This window comes from Sapajus apella, unplaced genomic scaffold (assembly GCF_009761245.1).
Source record: "Sapajus apella isolate SASKATOON/1434 unplaced genomic scaffold, GSC_monkey_1.0 scaffold21, whole genome shotgun sequence".
NCBI lineage: Eukaryota > Metazoa > Chordata > Mammalia > Primates > Cebidae > Sapajus > Sapajus apella.
Window position 1 is genome coordinate 15,603,088 of NW_022436961.1, and position 22,275 is coordinate 15,625,362.

Below are 22,275 nucleotides of genomic sequence, written 5' to 3' on the forward strand. Positions count from 1 at the left end.
TTAGTGGAGCCCTGAGGATATCATGGCAGGACTAAGCCTGTAGGATCAAAGTCTTTGTGCCTAGAGCTGGGGAGCCCTGAGCAGAAACAATAGATGGTTAGTCCTAATTAACTCAATTTAACACACATTTTAACTAAACAGCTCCCATGTTACCAGGAGCCATGGAATGTACTTGACATATAAATGCATATGAAATACCATGTCTGTTCTCAAGACATTCAATGTCTAGTATAGGAGACAGACATATGCAAATAAACACAACAGAAACGAGTTGTGTTTATATACAAAATAGAACTGTGTTTAAGATAGCTAGAATAGAAGGATATGGATCCCGACTGGGGAGACTGGAGGAGGCATTGGAAAGAGAGGCTTTTGAGCAGAATTTTGAATAAAGAGAAGTTAAGTTTTCAAGGCAGACAAAGAAGGAGAAGATGTTCAAAGCACAGATGTCCTTATCTTGTGCAAAGATATGGGAGCTTCAATTGTAATACATTCTATTGAACAAAAGTTAGAGAATTAATGTGCTTTCCCAAGGCAAATGCCATGAAAACAGATCACTTTTTAGCCTTTCAAGCTACCAATTACAAAGACTTCTTCAGCAACACCTGTTCTGCAGTAGAAAGAACATGTGGCTAGGGTAGGTGGGATGTCCTTGAACATCACAGCTACTTTGTAGCTCTATCAAATCGCTGGATCTCCTTTCTTGACCTGTAAATAATAGTAGGCTAGCTTATTCCTGCTTAGTCCTAAATGTTCATATTTCTTCTTCCCACTTTAAAACATTGTTAAGGACTTTTTACAAAGGTCATCTTTCTGCTGTGTTCTCACAACTAGACACCCCAGTCACTGCATCCCTGTTACCAAGCAATATGACCTCTTCTGGTGACATTAGCCAAGGGGGGCCTGGCTGATCACCCAGGTCCAGAGTAGCACCTTTGTTCCCTACTCTTTTTTTTTTTATTAGTTCCTGTTTCACTTGTGTCTTCCAGACTTCCCTTTCTGTTCCATTGACTCAATTCAGCTTTGTTGTCTCAAATAAATCTCCATGGAAATACAGTGATCCTTTAAATCCGCAGACTCTTCTGATCTGAAAGCCCTGCGGATGGCTCATTCTTGCCTCTCTGCTTAATTTCCCCATCTGAGAAGAAGTCTGTTAATCATTCCCACTGCATCTTGATGTCTCTTGTAATCAACAGCTTTTAAAAAAGATAAATTACTTTTCAATGATTGTTACTAGCCACTTTGCAAGTTCCTTCACATCTTCAGCTTGGGAGAGAAATTTTCTTAGAAGAGCATGTGGACCAGAACAGCCAAACAAATCTAATTTTAACTGGTTTTATGACAAGACCCTAGAATAATAAATGTTACTAAGCTATTAGTAAATTTTTGTTTACTTTTTAGATATTGTATTTTTTTCTAACAGCCAAAACTTTGCTTTGTATCTGTTGTTGATTACATTTCACTTCCTGAACATGTTATGTATCAGGTCACGTTATTTCTAAGTGTATATCCTTTTTCTCTTCTTACTCATTTAATTTTAACAACTTCCTATTTCTGTTCTTAAAAACATTCCATTGGTAGATATTATTCTTTGAAAACCCCTATTGGCAATCTCTTTAAGATGGGAATCTTTAATTTGATCAATGCATTGGCTTTTCCAGGAAGGCTCTGTGAAACAAACCTGCACATCTTTGCAACTCTTGAGATTTTCCCCTCTGCTCACTAGCTGATGTTGGCAAATGGTACAGGTTATAAAGTGTTTTGCAAGCTCTCCTTTCGTTGGCACTTTCCTCCCATTTAATTACCCAATGGGAAGAAGAGAGGAGAGCAGCTCTGGAGAGCAGTTTACAGATGCCAAGAGCTAATAAATCACTTTCTGCAACACCATCTTTCCTTCTTTACTCAAAATTATTCTTTGATACGTGATTCCAAGCAAGATTTGATTCCTATTTTGCTTTTGTTCTGTAATGCAACTATAGCTCCTTGTCTTTAAAATTTTGCAGTTGCCTGCCTCTCCCAAATTATCTTTTTCACATGATACAACCTATGCAATCCAATTTTATTGAACTACAATATATTATACACTCTCCAGAATGGGTAAAATGTTTGAAAGGCTGACCATACCAATTCTCTCATACATTGCTGGCATGAATTTAAGTGGTTACAGTTCAGAAAGCTATTTAACAATATCTATTAAGGTTACATATAGGCCTATCCTATGCCCCAGCAGCTCCACTCCTATTTACTCTAAAGAAATGAGTGCATATGTCTACCAAATTAATATGTAAGACTTATTCATAATATTTCAACACTGGGAATCTGTCCATCCCTGGAAATAAGTAAGTTTTGGCAGGGCTGGGCATGGTGGCTCATGCCTATAATCCCAGAACTTTGGGAGTCCGAGATGGGCAGATCACAAGGTCAAGAGATCGAGACCATCCTAGTCAACATGGTGAAACCCCGTCTCTACTAAAAATTAGCTGGGCCTGGTGGTGCACGCCTGTAGTCCAAGCTACTCAGGAGGCTGAGACAGGAGAATTGCTTGAACCCGGGAGGCAGAGGTTGCAGTCAGCCCAGATCACGCCACTGCACTCCAGCCTGGGTGACAGGGCAAGACTCTGTCTCAAAAGAAAAAAAAAAGTTTGGCATATTCATAAATAGCATCTAATAACACATCAATAAAAAAGAACAAACTATATGCAACATGGTTCCATCTCAGAGACGTGGTATTGAGGAAAAACAGCCAGGCACAAAAGAGTATAACTTATATCATTCCATTTATATAAGTTCAAAAATAGGCAAAACTAATTGACAGCTATAGAAATCAGAACAGTAGTCACCTCTGCAGGGTTAAGCATGAATTGGCAGAGGGTATGGGGGACACTTCTAAGCTTCTACAAATGTGTTATATTTTGATCTGAATGGTGGTTACATAAATATATACATTTGTAAAAATTAATTGAGTGATACAGTTAAGATTTGTGCAGTTGTATACATTAAAACTCAATAAAATTGCTTTTTAAAGCAAAGATAGAAAATAAGAGCATGAATTAAGTTTGAGAAACTATTCTATAACAAATACTCTATATACTCATGCAAGAGAAGAAAAGCACTTATACTGAAGATAAAATTATATCAAAAAAACTGGAAATGTATGACATTACACATCATCTTAAACAGAAAATTAGTTGGTATTATAAATATTCACTATCTGGTAGAATATATTTAACATAGTTAAATAACACTCCCTTCTTAGAAGGATAAATTCTCTTATAATCATCAGTGTAGTCAGTTGTATTTGCATGACTTAAGTTTAGTACAGAGCCTAATTCCATCATGCTATTTTTACATAAATCTGCATCTTTTCCTGCATCATTTTGACTTAATTAATTAACATCTAATTTATAAGCATCTCAACATTTGAAGCATTCTTATAAATAGGGCAAACTAAAATAGGTACAAACATATTTAAACATCTTGCCCATACTTCTCTGAACAAATGGATCTTTTCTGGCCTATTTAATAATTTCAAAATCTCTTCTCCTTGTGAAGCCTTCTTGACCTGCTTAATCACAAGTAATCCTTCCATTCTTCATGTTCTTATAACATTTTGTTCTATCTATCCTAGCACCTGTCTTTCTACAAATAGTAATTGCTAAACTGTGAGTTCTTTGGGAACAGAAGACAAGCTTTATTTATCTTTGAACATCTTTTGCCATGCACAGGGTGGCCATTCAGTAGATGTTTGTTGAATGACTGAATGCATTAATAGACAATTCTCTTTAGAAACTATAACTGGGAGGCGGAGGCTGCAGTGAACCAAGATCTCACCACCGCACTCCAGCTTGGATGACAGAGCAAGATCCTGTCTTGCTCTTTCAAAAAAAAAAAAAAAAAGAAAGAAAGAAAGAAAGAAAAGAAAGGAAGGAAGGAGAAAGAAAGAAAAGCAAGCAAGAAAGAAAGAAAGGAAAGAAAGAAGGAACAGGCAAGGCACTTACACCATCACTCCCCTCAGTCCTCAGTCTTGGGATCAAAGAGCAATCATCTCAGCTCACCTATCATTGGCCAGACACTTCCAGCGGAAAACTGCAGGTCCAGTGCTCCTTTGCACAGGCTCATTTTGCACAGGAGCTTCCCACACCTGCCTCCAGGGAAGAGGGACACACTCTCCTTAGCATTGGATCCTTCCGTTGCTTAGTTGGATGCAGCCTAGGTTACATCACCAGGGCTGCATTTGTGCCTGTTGTACTAGCAATAGGCTCAGACCTCTTTCCAAAGCCAGGGCTCAGTTTATGACTAACACACTAAGCACCCCTGCTGTCATGGAAGGCTCTGCATGAGCCTGCGAGCAAGTCCTAAGCTCTAGTGTTAGTGGGCAGTTCTCACCAGCTCTGCATTAGCTGCTGGGTGCCTGCCTAGAATGCTAATGCTAATGCCTGCCTACTGCTAGCCCTCGGAGAGGGACAGTCGTGACCCCTATCTGGAACATAGCCATGGCATGAAATGGTGGTGAGGGGACCCCTGAGATTTCAGAGAAAAGCTGTGACACTGTTCAGACGGGCTGGGTCACTGCTACTAGTAGCACCTGGGCTCAGGCTTCTGTCCCCAGTGGACATGAGTCATATTCTCCCCTTTCCAAACTTCCTTCAAATGTATCTGTGTTTTGGTTCCGTTGGGCGCTGGCCTAGTTAGCTCCAGCCTCAGAGAGGAACCTGGTTGTGGCAATAGGTGTACCTCAATTCTCTCCCAAAATATCCGGGTGCATTGGGACACCAAACCCAGGTGTCACTGATGACCATGGTGCAACAGACCTTCATAGTGGCTGAGAGAGCTCACATGCTATCCACTCTCCCCACTCTCCACCAAGGCGCAAGTCAATCCGCCAGCCTGCTGACTCCAAATCAACTGCACCAGGCAATAAACAGCTGGCTCAGCATCATAGATGGGAAAGAATGACGAGTAGGATTTCAATTACTTTATTTTTGTTTACCTTCAAACCAATAATGAGCCTGTGTAACAGATATGGTAGTAAATAGGCATCAATTAAGTGGCTTCACCTCTTCACTGCCTTACCAGGTCCTCACAGGGGTGCCCCAATGAGGAGTCTTGGGTGGGCACAGGACATCCCTAGGCATGAGCTTGGTGGGCAGTTTATGAACTTGCCTTTGAAACATTAACCAGGCACTCCAGGCTCTACCTACAGCCAGAAGATGCAATTTTGAGTTGTGCTCATTAGACCAGGTGAGCCAGACACACCTCTCTTTCCTTTGAGCTTCTTGGAGAATGGAGAACTATATCTTGTATCTCTGCATCTCGCCTAACACTGTAGCAGGCCAATAAGAGGCCCCCAGGAAATATCTTTCTGATCAGTTGAATAGACTGACTTACTTTCCATTCCACATCCTGGGCTGAGTGAACATTTCTCAAAGACGAAATGTTTGGTCAGATAGTCCTGGGGGGTTTCTTTTTTGTTCTAACATCGCTAGTTCTCAACAATGTAGGGATGGAAGTCTGACCTTTCTCACAGTTCCAGCAGGCTTGCAGAGAAGTGAGGAAGGAACATCTGTGTCCTGAACTGTGGCTACTCCCAGGACACCAGAGCCAAATAGCAGGAGAGGGACAGGGACAGAAGGAGACGGGCGAGGGGGCTGCAGAAACCTCATGTGGATTGTATGAGAGAGATAATGAATGCACCAACCTTTGTCTTTCTTTTCACATAACACTGAAATATCAACCAACACACTGAGGCTTATGGTCTATGGTATTGGTGTAAGATTCACAGAAAATAATAAAAATAAGGATAATGTGACTTTTTTCACCAAGTTAAGTATATCCTTTTAAACACATTACTTAATATAGGGATAGGTATATATTTCTTAATTTTATATATTAGGGGGGTACTTTTATGACATTATGGTGATAGAGGATTTTTTTTTCTTTTTAATGCCTTCAGTTAACACAAGTTCACAACTTTTAATCAATTTCCCAATTGTTTGTTTTAACGTTACTCATCTGTAATTTCTGAAAGTTTGGGAACCACTGACAAAATCTTTTTTGTAGACGTTATTTTAAAATATCTGTCTTGGTCTTTTTTGTTGCTCTAACAGAATGCCTGAGACTTGATAATTGATAAAGCAAAGAGATTTATTTAGCTCACAGTTCTGCAGGCTAGAAAGTTCAAGAAGTATGGCATTGGCATTTCCTCGGCTTCTGGTGAGGGCTTTTGTTGCTGAGTCTATACATGGCGAGAGGCCAAAGGAAAAGCAAACACATGTGAAGAGGTAACATCTGATGGGTGCCCTGGCTTCACACCAACCCACTCTTGTGGGAGCATTCCCGCAAGGACTCGTCCAGTCTCTTGAAAGTGAGAACTCTAGAACTCATTCCCTATTGCAAGAAAGGCATCAAGCCATTCCTGAGGAATGCTCCCATGACCCAAACACTTCTCACCGGACCCTACCTCCCACCACCAACACAATGGGAGTAAATTCAACATTGGTTTTGGTAGGAACAAACTGAATCCCTAATGATATTTGAAGTTCTTTTTTGAACTTCCTGTAAGATTTTCATCACCAGCTTCAAAATCAGAGTAGCATACACAATTTTGTGTCTAGCAAGTGATGAGTATATTTTAACTATATTTTAAGCCCATAAGTTACCTCTTAGCTTCACACATGTATATCTAACTATCTTTCTGACATCCTCAGAGGCATCTCACAGTGAACATGTTCCAAACTGAGCTCATGATCCCCAGTGCCCGACCTCTTTCTCCCCCCAGTTCTGTGTATTTGTAAATGAAAATATTGTCCATTTAATTGCACAAGTCTCATTGTTCTTCACATCCAACTCATTGCCAAAATATATAACTTATATTTTATATAAATGTATAATTTATGTTCTTTATAATTTTAAAATCGAATACTCAATTTTTAGAAAAACCCAATAATGGCCATATACCCAGGGAAGAAAGAGGACCTAACTTTTAAAGTCTTGGCTTTTGACAGGATTCATAATCTCCACTTTTTTGAGTGTGTATGCTCTTAAAGTAGAAAATCCTGGGGTGTAAAACAAGAAAGCTAGCAAATACCTTGTTTCATTTTTTTCTCACCTCCTAGACTGGAAGAGGCAGAGTGCTTATCCTAAGTTCACATATCAGGTTAGTGGGGGCCAGTGCTAGAAGCCAGGTCTCTGGTTCCCAATCACACCTCTTTTCCAAGCTCCATATGATATTTCAAAATTGTATGTAAGATCATTTGTGGTGGGATGAATGAGGTCCTAAGAGATTTTATAGCCCCCTTTCAATACTTGTTTTGCCTTAATAATATGCTTTCCAAAATTCAGCAACTGGCCTCACTTAACATTCTCAACTCCTTCCAATATTCTAAGGTTGGAAACTGGTTTTGCTGTGTCATAACACTTTTGAATTTGCCATGTAGTGTTATCTGCCCTTACTGCACTGAGCTGGGTAAAAACGCTTCCTGTAGCCTACCAGAAAGCTATAAGCAATGTCTATGCTTGAGATCTCTGACATTCTCTTCTTTCCTATAAACAAATATGTTTTGAAATTTATAATTAAAAAATTTCTGGGTACTGAGAAATTACCAGGAAAAAACTATTGCAGAACATGTCAGTGCTTTCTATGCAAAAGACTTCGTTGCAAAAAACTGTCAGGAGGAGACGCAAACATACCTGTCTACAAGACTACGTCAACTAATGATGATTAATTTCATTGAATCAAATTTATCTAGTAACAGGCTGGGTGCAGTGACTCATGCCTGTAATCCCAGCACTTTGGTAGGCCGAGGCAGGCAGATCACTTGAGGTTAGGAGTTCAAGACTAGCCCGGCCAGCTTGGTGAAACCTTGTCTCTACTAAAAATACAAAACTTAGCCATGTACGGTGGCACACTCCCATAGTCCCAGCTACTCAACAGGCTGAGGCAGGAGAATTGTTTGAACCAAGGAGGTAAGGCTGCAGTGAGCCAAGATTGCGCCACTGTACTCCAGCCTGGATGACAGAGTAAGACTCTGTCTCAAAAAAACAAACAAAACCGAACTAATCAGTAACAACTTACTGAGCAACCAGTATGTACTATATGCTCTGGAGAAAAAGGAATAAAAGATGAAGTGGTAGAATAAATGAATGCAAACCCTGCCACTCACTTGCTGGTTATTGACTGGGAAAGGTCCTGTGTTTTGGTCCTTAGCTTCCTTATAGTCATCAAACTATAGCTTAAAAACTCAGGCCAAGTACAATGGTTCATGCTTATAGTACCAGCACTTTGGGAGGCTGAGGCAGGAGGATCACTTGAACCCAGGAGTTTGAGGCTGCAGTAAGCCATGATCCTGCCACTAAACCCCAGCCTGGGCAACAGAGAGAAACGCTGTCTCAACAAAACACAGCAAAACAAAACACAAGACAAAAAGCAATTCTGTCCTAAATGAGATTAAAAATAATTGTTGTAAACACTAACAAACAAAAACTCATTTGCTCCTTTATCCAAAAAGACCATCACAAAGACTTTGAGAGTGTCATGAGCTCAGGGAAGCCCCTCCTGTGTATAGGAAAAGAAGAAAGAATGAAGCCTGGCTTGGCCTGGTGGCTATTGTAGGCATGGGCTCTGGTGAATGCTGGAGTTCTCCGTGCTGATCGCAAAAGCTACTCTGAACAGTGATCAGTCTGTAGTGCCAGAGCAAAGCAGCTTGATGCACAGCTCTGCTTCAGGTACACAGTTGGCTCTGGGGATTTAAGAAACAAGACATCCGATACCAAGCACTGGGTAAGAGGAACTTTTTTCTGCCTTTCTTCCTCTCAAGCTGACGTGACAGTGGGATTCATCTGTGACCTGTGAGTCAGAGAGCCAGGCTCATTATTTCTGCTCTATAAAAAGCCTTCTGGAATTCTGATTATTTTCACTGTGCTTTCATACAGTTGACCATAAAATGTCTCAAGGGAAATAAACACACGCTGATTCTCAGTACTAAGTTGATGCACTTGACGTCTAAAAAGGAGCATTTTTTCTGTGCTCCAGGGTATAATGAGCAGTTCAACATCAAGGTGAAGGATTAGTGATTAAAGAAACCCTGAATATGTACATTTAATTAGCATCAACTGCAAGCTCACCATATCCTAGGTAGCACTGATATTAGACCGCAAACCGCAAAACAGAATAAGTAAATTGCAAGCAAAACAACCTAACCAACGAATCAATAAAGCAGAACACAAGACAGGACCAAAACAAAATTTTAACAGATTATTTTTAGAGCAAATGTACTGTGGCTTAATAACATGGCTACAAAATGAAGCTATTTAAAAAATGAAATCCCTGCCCATAAAAATATTTCTAATACTACAGTTAGGACTGCCATGGCTACAGATTTAACTAATCTTAGAGGAAGTAAAATCAGAGTTGTCAAATGCAAGTCAATATGTTTTTGTTATTCTCCTGGAAATTACTTTCTGAGGCTTCTTAGTGTTATCAATGCTAACGTCCTGCTTAGTTGATAATTTCCTGGACAGGCCTCAAAGTACCTGATAAATGAATCTGATTCTGTACAGTTGATTTGCTCGTTTCTTACATTTTAAAGAAGGCTAACTATTCATGAAGCACTGGGAACCAGAATCTCATGCCTGAATTCTAAATCTGCTTCTACTAATTTTGATTCTGAGCTAGTCACATCACCTTTCTGAATGTAAATTCCTTCATTTGTTAAGTTGTAGAATGATGTTAGAGCATCTTTAGGTAACTTATATTCTCAGATTACTTGATTCCATGCCACACAGAGGTAATTTAATGATTCTCTATAATAGATTTCAGGCACTACAGAAACTCCATTAACTCTTTCTGGCCACAAGATATAACCTTGTTGTAAACTGAAACTATGAAATACAGTTAATTGTGCACATGAGATTCCAGTATCAACACTCAATGATAGAAATTATTTTGCTGAAATACAGAAACACAACTTATTTGTGAAAAGTAATAATAACCCTGGCTATAGAGCTTGTGGTCCTCTTCATTAACATTAAAAATGTAATACAGGCCCTAGCACAGTGGCTCATGCCTGTAATACCAGCACTTTGAGAGGCCAAGGTGGGCAGATCACTTGAGACCAGGAGTTCAAGACCAGCCTGGGCAATATGGTGAAACCCCACCTCTACCAAAAATACAAAAATTAGCCAAATGTAGTGGTGCTTGCCTGTAGTCCCAGCTACCTGGGAGACTGAGGCATGACAGTCGCTTAAACCTGGGAGGTAGAGGTTGCAGTGAGCCGAGATCATGCCACTGCACTCCAGCCTGGGCTATGCCACTGCACTCCAGCCTGGGCTGCAGAGTGAGACCCCGTCTCAAAAAAAAAAAAAAAAAGGAATATAGTAGCATTATAGAAATAGCAGGATTTCTGTCAAATAAAGTAATAGTGGCCAACATGATAGCTATCAGCTCATTCCAAACTAATTTTTTATGACTCCTAAGTTAAAGAATAATTTTGCTGTTCACTATATGCTCAATGTCTCCTACTCATTGTAAAGTGAAAATCCATCAAATTAATTTATAAATAGATAATAAAGTAAATTAATATTCTGCCTGCTTGTCAGGCTCATCAATAACATGAGTTTGAGAAATTACTTCTGATAGTATGAAAGTAATTCTCTCTTGACCCTAATTTTCATTAATGTAATAATAGATATTACTCTTATAAATAATATAATCATACTTTATCTGACAGTGGCTAACTTCTATTCAGAGAAATTTAGCAAAGGTATGATAGGTCAGACATGGTGGCTCCCACCTGTAATCCAGGCACTTTGGGAGGTCAAGGTGGGCAGATTGCTTGAGCCCAGAAGTTCAAGACCAGCCTGGGCAACTTGACAAAACTCCGTCTCTACAAAAAATAAACAAAAATTGGCCAGGTATGATGGCATGTGCCTGTATGGGAGGATTGCTTGAGCCCAGGAGGTTGAGGCTGCAGTGAGCCAAGATCATGACACTGCACTCCAGCCTGGGTAACAGAGTGGCCCTGTTTCTCAAAAAAAAAAAAAAAAAAAAAAAAAAAAATCAAACAAAAGTATTGTAATGCCCTATCTAGGAATAATCTCAGAGGAAATTTTCCCATTGATAGGTTTATGTTCTGTCCAGAAATGACGGATACTTCAGCAAGTTGGATGTCATGTAACCCTCCGGATAAAAATCTCAACTTATTTTTAGACAAAAGGACAATATCTAAAGTTTAGGCATATTTAACTTATATTTATATTTCTTTATCTTCATGTATGTAATAACTTCTGTTGCAGGATATAATAGAAGGGCATCACAGATTCTATTCTGTGACAGAGACTTTGTAACTCTTCTTTCAGTCAATCACAGCCTTATAATTATTTACACACACAGTTGCCTAAGAGCAAAGGACAAAGAGTTAATCTAGACCATACATATTTATGATAAATTGTGAGGAAGAATGTTTATCTGATGCTATGTACCAGACACCTAATTCCTTGCTAGTTGAACTCTTGCAATCTGAATATGTGTTACAATACCTTGCAAAAAAGCCGACCAAAATGAAGCAGAAATCCTACAATGAATCCAAGTGTGTATGTCAGTGAACACATTGAAATTATGTGCAAGATACATGCAGGTTCACACACACACACAGACACACACACACACACACACACAAACATATATCTGTGTGGCTGTATATACATACATGGGTATCCAACTTGGTCTGCTGAGAAAGCCTAGGATCAATGAGATCACAGTAGCAATGAGCTTACACCTAGCACCCAGAAGGTGATTTCTTAAAAGCACTGTCTACCCTTTTTTTCTCAAACATCAGGATAAAGACCTGAAATGTATGATTCCATTTCCCCTTTGCTCCACAGGTGGGCAATGAATAAATAGAGGCAAAGAAATGTCAGGAGGCTGAGGCAGAATCGTTTGAACCAGGGAGAGGGAGGTTACAGTCAGTTGAGATTACACCACAGCACTCTATCCTGGGCTACAGAGCAAGACTCTGACTCAAAAAAAAAAAAAAAAAAAAAAAGACAACACAGATAACAACCTTGTACACAGCTGATGTTTGAATGAAGCTCTATCTGATTCCAAAGCTCTCAGCCTCTTCCACACTAGCCCATGATAACCTCTAATGAGCACAGCTTCTGTCTTGCTTCAAATCAGTTTGGATGAATTAATATTGCTACATTATGTTCATTATTTGCTTCACAATCAATGATTCCTCCCAGTACTTGTGGGCAATCTCATTATCCTAATAATTAAAAAGAATGAGAGGAAGCTAGTACAGCAAAGCTTGCATTTAGAAGTAATTTATATGAGATCTGGCATTTGATTTAACTTCCAGGATTCCTGAAGATACTGGATTAAATATGAAATACAAGAAATAAATCATGAACTTGGGATAAAGCAGGCTTTTTTCAAAAATCTAACACAATGAGTAGGATTCAAAATCTTCCTTACTTCTTTTTGAAGCAAACCATAACTCTCACCTATCCTTTCATGGATTTCATGTGAACAAGAAATAGTTTTCTGTTAAGTAACCAGGGTTTGGGGGTTATGTGTTATGGCAGTTTTCCCTTCATAATTAATACGGAAATTGGTACCTTTACGTGGAGTGCTGCTTTAACAAAAACCTAAAAGCTTGTCTCAGAGTTCAGGCAGTGGGAGGTGAGGACACGAAGGATGGAGGCTGGCAAACTGGAGATACGTGCTGTGCAGGGCAAAACGTTTAATCACTGCCTGTGATAACCCAGAAGACAGCTGCTAGCCCACTGAAGCAAAGAGGTTGGAAAATAAGAATGGTAGTGGTGAGCATTGGTTATTATAGGCTGTGATTAGCATAACAGTAGAGGAAAGAGGTAAATTGGCCAATTTTTAAGCAGAAATAAAAAGAATACAGTCGTGGGTTCCACATCAGAAGATTCAACTGTTGGTTCCACAACAGAGGATTCATAGATCAGAAATGTTCTTTAAATCCCCCCCAAAAATAAAAAATAACAATATAACAATAAAAAGTGATACAAATAAAAAATGATAATCTAACAACTACTTACATTGCATTTACATTGTATTAGGTATTATAGGTAATAAAATGATGATATAGAGATTATTTAAAGTATACAGGAGGATATGCATAGTTTATATGAAAATACCATACCATTTTATATCAGGGACTTGAGCAACTAAGGATTTTACTGTCCTTGGGGGTCCCAGAACTAATCCCCTCACAGACTGTAGTCTAGAAATGTAGGGCCTTGCAGAATTGGGAAAGTTGACTATTTCTAGACCTCAAAGAGAGTAACAAGTAAAACTTGAAAGAAAGATTTTGAATGACAAAGGCTCAGTAATTTCAAGACTCAACCAGACTTTATATTAGTATTAACATAAAAAATAGAGAGGTGAATTTCCAAGTAAAAAGGTGTTATTTGAGTATAATATATAAGAAGTAGGATTGAAATTCAGAACATAAAGATGGATGATGGTGGCTTTCAGTATATCCAGAGAACAAAGGAGAAGGTTAAGGTTTTATTGGGGAAATAGGAGGTTGTATAAATTGTTTGGAAAGAAAGCTTATTTGCATTGGCAGAGTCTTACAAGAGCTGGCAAATTTTGATTCGCTAATGTCAGTAGCTGCTGGTAAAATTTATCTTATTTGATTATGGCCAGATAGCCAAATAAATTAGAAATAGGCCCTTGAAGTTTTGTATTGGGTTTCTGAGAAAGTGTGCCAGGCAAGTGTTCTTGTATATGTGACTAACTGTGCTCCTGTGACTCATGTCATAAGCTGTGGTTTAGAAAAACTTCCTGTGGCAAGGCCTGGTGGCTCACGCCTGTAATCAGCACTTTGGGAGACCAAGGCAGGTGGATCATCTTAGGTCAGGAGTTCAAGACTAGTTTGGCCAACATAGTGAAAACCCATTTCTACTAAAAACACAAAGATTAACAGGGTGTGATGGTTCACGCCTGTAATCCTATCTACTCAGGAGGCTGGGGCGTAAGAATCACTTGAACCCGAGAGGCGGAGGTTGCAGTGAGCTGAGATCGCGCCACTGCTCTCCAGCCTGGGCAACAGAGCGAGACTCTGTCTCTAAGAAAAAAAAAAAAAAAAAAAAAAAAAAAAAAAAAAAAAAAAAAAAAAAACAGGAAAACTCCAGGTGATAGTTCCCATTATCAAGTAAATCATGCATGGGAGTCTTCTCTTGATGGCCTTCTGTAGCTCTATTTTGAATATTACAGCTTCGGCATTAGAAAAAATAAACTTTTCTTTTGCTAGGCTACCAAGATTCTCAAGTTTTCTTTTATCAGTAGTTAATGGACACTTAGCTGGTACACATTTATTGTCATATTTAATAATTGGAGGACCCATGCTTCCCAGCCAGGGGTTATGTGTCTATAGATATGTTTGTACAATTCATAGGTAAACTCTATAAGAATTGTATCTTAGCCAAATACAATCATTTGAATTTTAGTAGTGTTCTTGCTGTTGTGTGTTTGTATTGGTAATACTTACAGGTTAGTACTGGAATTGTTTTGATCCCTCTGCTGCTTCTGCTGGCTACTGCATTTAAATGCAGCATAAGCCAGGCGTGGTGGCTCATGCCTGGAGTCCCAGCTATTTGGGACACTGAGCCCAGGAGCTCAAGTCCAGCCTGCACAACATAGCAAGACCCCATCTCTAATAAATAAATAAATAATAAATAAATGAACGCAATTTGGCCTTGCTTCTCACCTCTTCCCCCTTCCAATTTCTTCCAATCTGTTTTTTTCTTCCTCCAAAGCATCTATCACCTTCAGACATCCTATATAACTTATTTATTATTGTTTATTGAGTCTGCCACCCACCACCCTCTAGAACATACAGGCATGAGAGCCATGATTATTTGTTTTGTTCACTGATGTACCCCAAGTTTCTAAAAGTGCCTGGTCTGATTGGGCACAGTGGTTCACGCTTATAATTCCAGCACTTTCGGAGGTCAAGGGGAGCAGATGGCTTGAGCCCAGCAGTTCAAGATCAGCCTGGGGAATATAGCAAAGCCCTGTCTACAAAAAAATAAATAAACATTAGATGGACCTGGTGGCACATGCCTGTAGTCCCAGGTACTTAAGAGGCTAAAGTGGAAGGATCAATTAAACCCAGGGTATCAAGGGGATCAAAGGGATGGTGGCCTCACCTCCTGGAGGAACAGATTGCTGTCCCCCACCTTGCCAGAGGCAGGGTGTGGGTTGAACCTAACTTGGTTGGGGAGGGCCAGGGCCTTGGGCAGGACAGGGCAGGGCGGCCTGTCACCTGTGTGAAGATGAAGGAGCCCTTATTGGCCTACACTCTTACAAGATTTTTTTAGGATTATTGAAAGAGTTTGAGACCCTTGTAGGGGAGTGGGTGGCAGGTGAGGGTGGGCTGCTGGCAGTGAGTCTCTGCCTCTCCAAGGCTGTCCCCATCCTCCAGGGCCTCCTGGGGGACCTTTGTAATTTGAGTTAATTAAAAATATGAACTAAAAAAAAAATTCGGGAAGTGATTTCAGAATTAGGAAACATCTGTTTCCCTGGGCTTTGAATTTTGAGGGGTTTCGTGCAAAGCTGAGACAGAAAGGCTGCTAGTAATGGTTGCTAGATGTGAAAAGCAATTTGTATATGAAAATGCAATATTATTCAGCTATGGAAGAAATGCAGTACCAAGTTATGATTGTGCCATTGCACTTCAGCCTGGGTGATAGAGTAAGACCCTGTCTCAAAAAATAAAAGCTAACATTAAAAAATAATATTTTCTAGCCCATTGGAGGTACTCAAAATTGTTTGATGAAGGGATGAATAATTAATAAGCCATTTCACTTTTAAATTTAAAATAATGATTTATACAAAGCACCTTTTTCATAGAAGACACTGGATTTTTATTTATTTATTTATTTATTTTATTTTATTTTTTTTTGAGACGGAGTTTCACTCATGTTACCCAGGCTGGAGTGCAATGGCGCAATCTCGGCTCACCACAACCTCCGCCTCCTGGGTTCGGGCAATTCTCCTGCCTCAGCCTCCTGAGTAGCTGGGATTACAGGCACGCACCACCATGCCCAGCTAATTTTTTTTTGTATTTTTAGTAGAGACGGGGTTTCACCATGTTGACCAGGATGGTCTCAATCTCTTGACCTCGTGATCCACCCGCCTCGGCCTCCCAAAGTGCTGGGATTACAGGCTTGAGCCACCGCGCCCGGCCTGACACTGGATTTTTAAATATTTCCTTTGTTATATTAGGGATATGTTTATTATTGCAAATAGTTTTTTTGATGTCCTCATTTTTTAAAGATACATTGGTATACATTAGTCATGTCTAAACTGAAGGTCAGCAGATACTGATTTTCCATATACTTAGGTTAATGCAAATATGTGATTTTTTTTTTTTTTTTTTTGGAGACAGAGTCTTACTCTGTTGCCTAGGCTGGAGTGTAGTGGTATGATCTCAGCTCACTGCAATCTCTGCCTTGCAGGCTCAAGCAGTTCTCCTTAGCCTCCCAAATAGCTGAGACGCTGGGACTATAGGCTCACACTGCCATGCCTGGCTGATTTTTGTATTTTTAGTAGAGATGGGGTTTCCCCATATGGTCATGCTGGTCTTGTACTCCTGGCCTCTTGATCCACCTGCCTCGGCCTCCCAAGGTATTGGGATTACAGGCACGAGCCACTGCACCTGGCTCAATAAGTGAATTTTATGTATGTTACATTGATAATTTCACCTTTGATTTGATTTCACTCCATCTTCAATTTCTTCATTCTATGATGATTACATAGTGTTTATAATGAGATCTTCCTTAAGTCTTGCAAAGTTGTCTCTGCCATCTTGGTAAAATAGCCATATTCTTATGATGATATAGAACTATGCTGTAAATATGTTCTTGTTATTATTTTTGTTTTGTTTTATTAACTTTCTTTCCCAGAATTCCCTCTAGTAATTGGTTCTCATGAAATTGGATGGATTTTAGGACTAAAGGTTATTAAAGTATGAGTAATATTCTAGCATTGGTTTCATAAGAAGATTCGGTGTTCATTTGCATTTATTCTCCAGAAGCTAGGTTTTATGTCATACTATCACTAGGTTTTTATGCATACTATCAGTTAGCTAAGAAACAGAAAACGTATAACTTAATTTCTTCTGCAAACAGCATTATTTGGAAATGCAAGGAAGTGGCTTTCAGTATGGCATGACAACATGTTCCACTTTTGCAGGATGTTTTTGTGTTTTGCAATCAGCGCTAAGAAGGAGCTTGAGGTCCAAAACAGATTGGTTATCATTTTTGAGTAAAGATTTATCAAATTGAGGTCTCAGAATAGTGAGAAATTAGTAGATAATTAAAAAATATTTATCTTCAGTATATTTTATCCAATGGGTTTTCCTTCCTGGTTGTGATAGTTACTGACTCTTTTCCCAAAAAAAAAGACATGTTTACTGGGATTACCCTGATCCAAGGGGAAGTGATTTCAGAATTAGGAAACTTCCATTTCTCTGGGCTTTGAATTTCGAGGGCTTTCATGCCAAGTTGAGACAGAAAAACTGCTAGAATGGTTGCTTCCTGGATATGAAATGCAATTTGTACCAGCTTACCAGTAAGAGTGCTTATTCTGTGTTTAGGACACTTCCAGCTGTCTTTACTAATCTTTATGTTCTAGATTGCATTTACCATAGATTAGCTTTGATGTTCATTTTAATCCAACTTGCATAATATGGCTAGATTCGGAAGAGGAGGTTTTCTATTTTGTCTAAGATAGATGTGTCCTGGGTGAGTAAAAGAGCCTTGTATTAAGAACCAAAAGAACCTAGCAGGGCCTGTTCATAGCAGCACTATGTACAGTGGCCAAAATGGGGAACAGATCAAAAGTTCATCAGCTGATAAGAGATAAACAAATTGTGGTATACACAGAAAATGCAATATTATTCAGAGATGGAAGAAATGCAGTACTGATAATATGCAATGTGAATGAATATCCAAAACATACTAAGTGAAAAAAGCCAAACACACAATACCACATATTGTGTGGTTCCATTTATATGGAAGGTCCAGAATAGATAAATCCACATGGAGAGAACACAGTTGGGTGGTTGCCAAGGGAAAAGGGGAGAAACTGCTTAATAGGCATGAGTTTGACTTTGGAGTGATGAAAATGTTTTGAAACTAGACATAGGTGGCCCTTCACAACATTGTGAATGTACTGAATGTCCATGAATTGTTCACTAAAAATGATTAATTTTGTTATGTGAATTTTACCTTACTAAATTATTTTTAAATTACACACAAGAACGAGAGATGAACATTTAAAAATTCTTCAACGTGTTTGATCAATATCAATGCAAATGTCAACAATCAAATGCAAATTTTATTTAAAATTTGTTCGTATGTTCCAAAATGCCTTTTTCCATTCACCAGAAGAATTGTGCCAAGAGGAAATGGATTATTTCATTTCAACTGAGCTCTCTTAACACCAGACACTTAAAAAAAAAGGAGGTCAACTTATTGGGTTAAGTGACCAAAGGAAAAAAAGAAGGAAGGTTGAAGAATGAGAGACTCGTGCATTTTCCACGTGTTTTCCTGCTCCCTTCCTAAATCATATTATGCTCATGGTCTCAGCAATTGTTCTTGGGAGTAGATGGAGCAGATTTGCTGAAAATGATTGGGACATCAGGGGATCCTTCTTGGGTTATAGCATGACTATAACAAGACTCCATTTTAAGTTGCTTGGTCAATAGAGAAACACATAGCAGTTGGATCATCTGAACTCATATGAAGCAAATAAATTGTATTCTGCTATAGTGGTTAATTTTATCTGTCTACTTGGTCAGAATTTGGTGCCCGGTTGTTTGGTCAAATATTAGCCTAGATGTCACTGTAAAAGTATTTTTCAGACATGATTAATAATTATCATCAGTCGACTTTAAGTAAAGCAGATTACCCTACATAATGTGAGTGGGTCTCATCCAATTAGTTGAAAGCCTTAAGAACAAAGACTGAGGCTTCTAAGAAAGAAATAGGGAATTCTGCCTTTAGTCTGCAACATGGAAATTCTGCTCAAGTTTCCAGACTTTGGATTCAAGACTACAATATTGACTCTTGCCTGAATTTCTGGGCTGCTAGGCTGACCTATAGATTTCAGACTTACCAGCCCCTCAATCATATGAGCAGTTTGCTTAAAACAAATCTGACGATAGATAGATAGATAGATAGATAGATAGATAGATAGACAGACAGACAGACAGATAGAGATCTTATTGGATCCTGTTTTTCTGGAAAGCCCTGGTTGATACAACTGATGCAAGACACAGGAGCCCCCAGATTAGGGCTTAGCCTTAGGAGGGTTGTTGATTTCTCCCAGGAAAGAATTCAAGGGCAAGCTGGTGGTGAGGGAAAGCATCTGTTGTTGAACCAGTGCTGCTCTTCGTGGAGCAGAGTTAATCCTTAGACAGTGTGCCCAGAGTCAACACCTGTGGGCTACTAGCTGCCTGTATTTATACCTACTTTTAATTACATGCAAATTAAGGGAAGATATTCAGAAATCTCTAGAAAAGGGGTGATAACTTCTGAGTCATTGCCATGGCATTTGTGTACTGTTGTGTTGCTGGTGGGAGTGTAGCTCATTATGCTACTGAGCAGGGAGGGCAACTAGAGGTCACTTTCATAGCCATCCGCCTTTCCCACTGCACCCTGTTCCGACCAGAGCCTGTTCCGATCAGCAGGGTCACTGCCAGAAAGCAAGCCCTTCTGGTCTCCTGCCTCACAACCACTTGAGCATCCCTCACCCTCATCCCACCACCTTACACTGAGCTCAGGCACTTGGCTATTAAAAGAGGGCTGCTACCACCTCATTAATTTCCCCGCTAAGGCCACTATATCAGAAAATACGGGATTAGACCTCACAGGTTTATTTGCCCTTAGACTCACTCAGAGAAACCAGGGCTTAATTTTATTGTTCCCTGATTCAGCCTGTGTAGTGGGACAAGGTTTAACAATACCAAGAATCACAGACTACTGCTGTCATCAGGTCTCAAAGACAGCACAAAATTATGGCGTGCTGTAAACCAAACTATAGTCAGTAGCAAAACAGATTCAATGTAATGTTAATTCCTCAAAGAAAGTAAATTATAACAGAAGGAAGAAACCGACAGCTGTTCTCTTTTCATTATCTCCCAAGATGAAACAATAACAAACAGAATTTTTGAAATATCCTGTACACAGCTTGGCTCAAATGAATTTGGAAATAGCCAGTTTTATTTCATCTTATTCCAGGAAGACAGAACTGTATACCACAGGCATGTCAGGCAAAAGCAAGCATCTGCACATACCTGTGCTATGCAGTAACGCATGCAGCTTCCTCAAGGCAAAAAACCTTTTTTCTCTTGGCCTCTTATAAATAATAAATAAATATTTTATATTTATTATTTATACAATAAATAAAGAGGAAAAAATACAGCTCTTGGCCAGGCACAGTGGCTCACACCTGTAATCCCAGCACTTTGGGAGGCTGAGGCTGGTGGATCACCAGAGACCAGGAGGTCAAGGCCAGCCTGGCTAACGTGTGAAACCCTTTCTCTACTAAAAATACAAAAATTAGCCGGGTGTGGTGGCACCCACCTGTAGTCCCAGCTACTCAGGAGTCTGAGGCAGGAGAATCACTTAAACCCAGGAGGTGGAGGTGGCAGTGAGCCAAGATCACACCACTGTACTCTAGCCTGCATGACAGAGCGAGACTCCTTCTCAAAAAAGAAAAAAGAAAAGAAAAATATGGTTCTCATAGGTCTTATAAACCATAATTAAGGAGAGGTTTTTTTTTTTTTTTTTGCCTGAGATGCTCAGTGTTATTAGTAAAACATAAATCAGAAAAATTATAAATTATCGTGCACCAGATTTGTAAACATTAAAGCATTATAACATCCAATGGTAACCAGGATATGGTAAAACTAATAAAACTGACACTTTCAGAGCTGGGCATGGTGGCTCAAGCCTGTAATCCCAGCACTTTGGGAGGCCAAGGTGGATAGATCACTGGAGGCCAGGAGTTCACCACCAGCCTGAGCAATATAGTGAGACTTCATCTCCAAAAAGATTTTCTTTAATTAGCAGGGCATCGTGGCATGTGTCTGTAGTCCTAGATACTTTGGAGGCTGAAGCAGGAGGATCCCTTGAGCTCAGAAGTTTGAAGCTGCAGTGAGTCATAATTGTACCTCTGCACTCCAGCTTGGGTGACAGAGCTAGATCTCTTTCTAAAAAACATAAAAATTTTAAAAGTTGGCACTTCCACACATTGCTGATCTCAGATTCAATTGCTAAAACATTCTGGAAAAGAAATCTGTCACTATCTCCTGTATCAATTAACATTTACAATGCACTCATCAATGCAACAACCCCACTGGACAATGGAAGCATGAGAACATAAGGATTTATGAGCAAAGACATTTATGGAAGCTTATGCGTAATTATTTTCCTAAAAGAAACAAACATGAAAATAATCTATATGTCTGTAAAGAAACAATGGTTTGATAAATTAGGATATCCACCCTATAAACTATAAGAATTGATTAAAAGTAAAGTTATACCTACTTGTATTAATGTTGAGGGCTGTTCATGAAATAAAGTCAAGTGAAAAGTAAGTAGCAGAGAGATGTACAGGGTGTGAATTCATTTTTATTTTAAAAACCTACATTTGGGTATGTTTGTGCACCTGTGTTTGCATGGAGCAGGTGTGGAATAATGTGTGAATTCAAGTGCCAGCTTAACTTCAGATGAGATGGAATTGCACATGGGGATTGGGGAGGATGTGAGTAAGATTGTTGATTTTGCATTGTTTCTAATACTTTTTATTTTCTGTATATGAGGATGTGTTGACATCTTAAAAACCTTGCTAGCTGGGGAGAGACTGCCCTTTTCAGAGCCAGTCAGTTCCTAGAGACAGCAGAGGTCAGCCAGGAAGAGCACGCCCTTATTATTCAAACTATTCAATCTACCTCCCCCCCCCTCCCCCGCTCCATCCAACCCCTCCAACCCAGGAGGTGACACTCCTCTGCCTTTGTCATCCCAGGAGAAGTAGCAGGCAATTAGGACCACCCATATAACCTATAGCCTAGAGCTGCAGAAATTTTTCCAATTAGCCAGTCGTAAGTTGTTTTCCCTCCCTGCCTTGACTTTGCCACAGAAGTTCCAATAAGGCTGTAGCCTCCACTTTCCCCTTGCTCCTGTGTTCTACCTCCTGACCACCCTGAGGCTTCCCCATATGACCCTGCATGA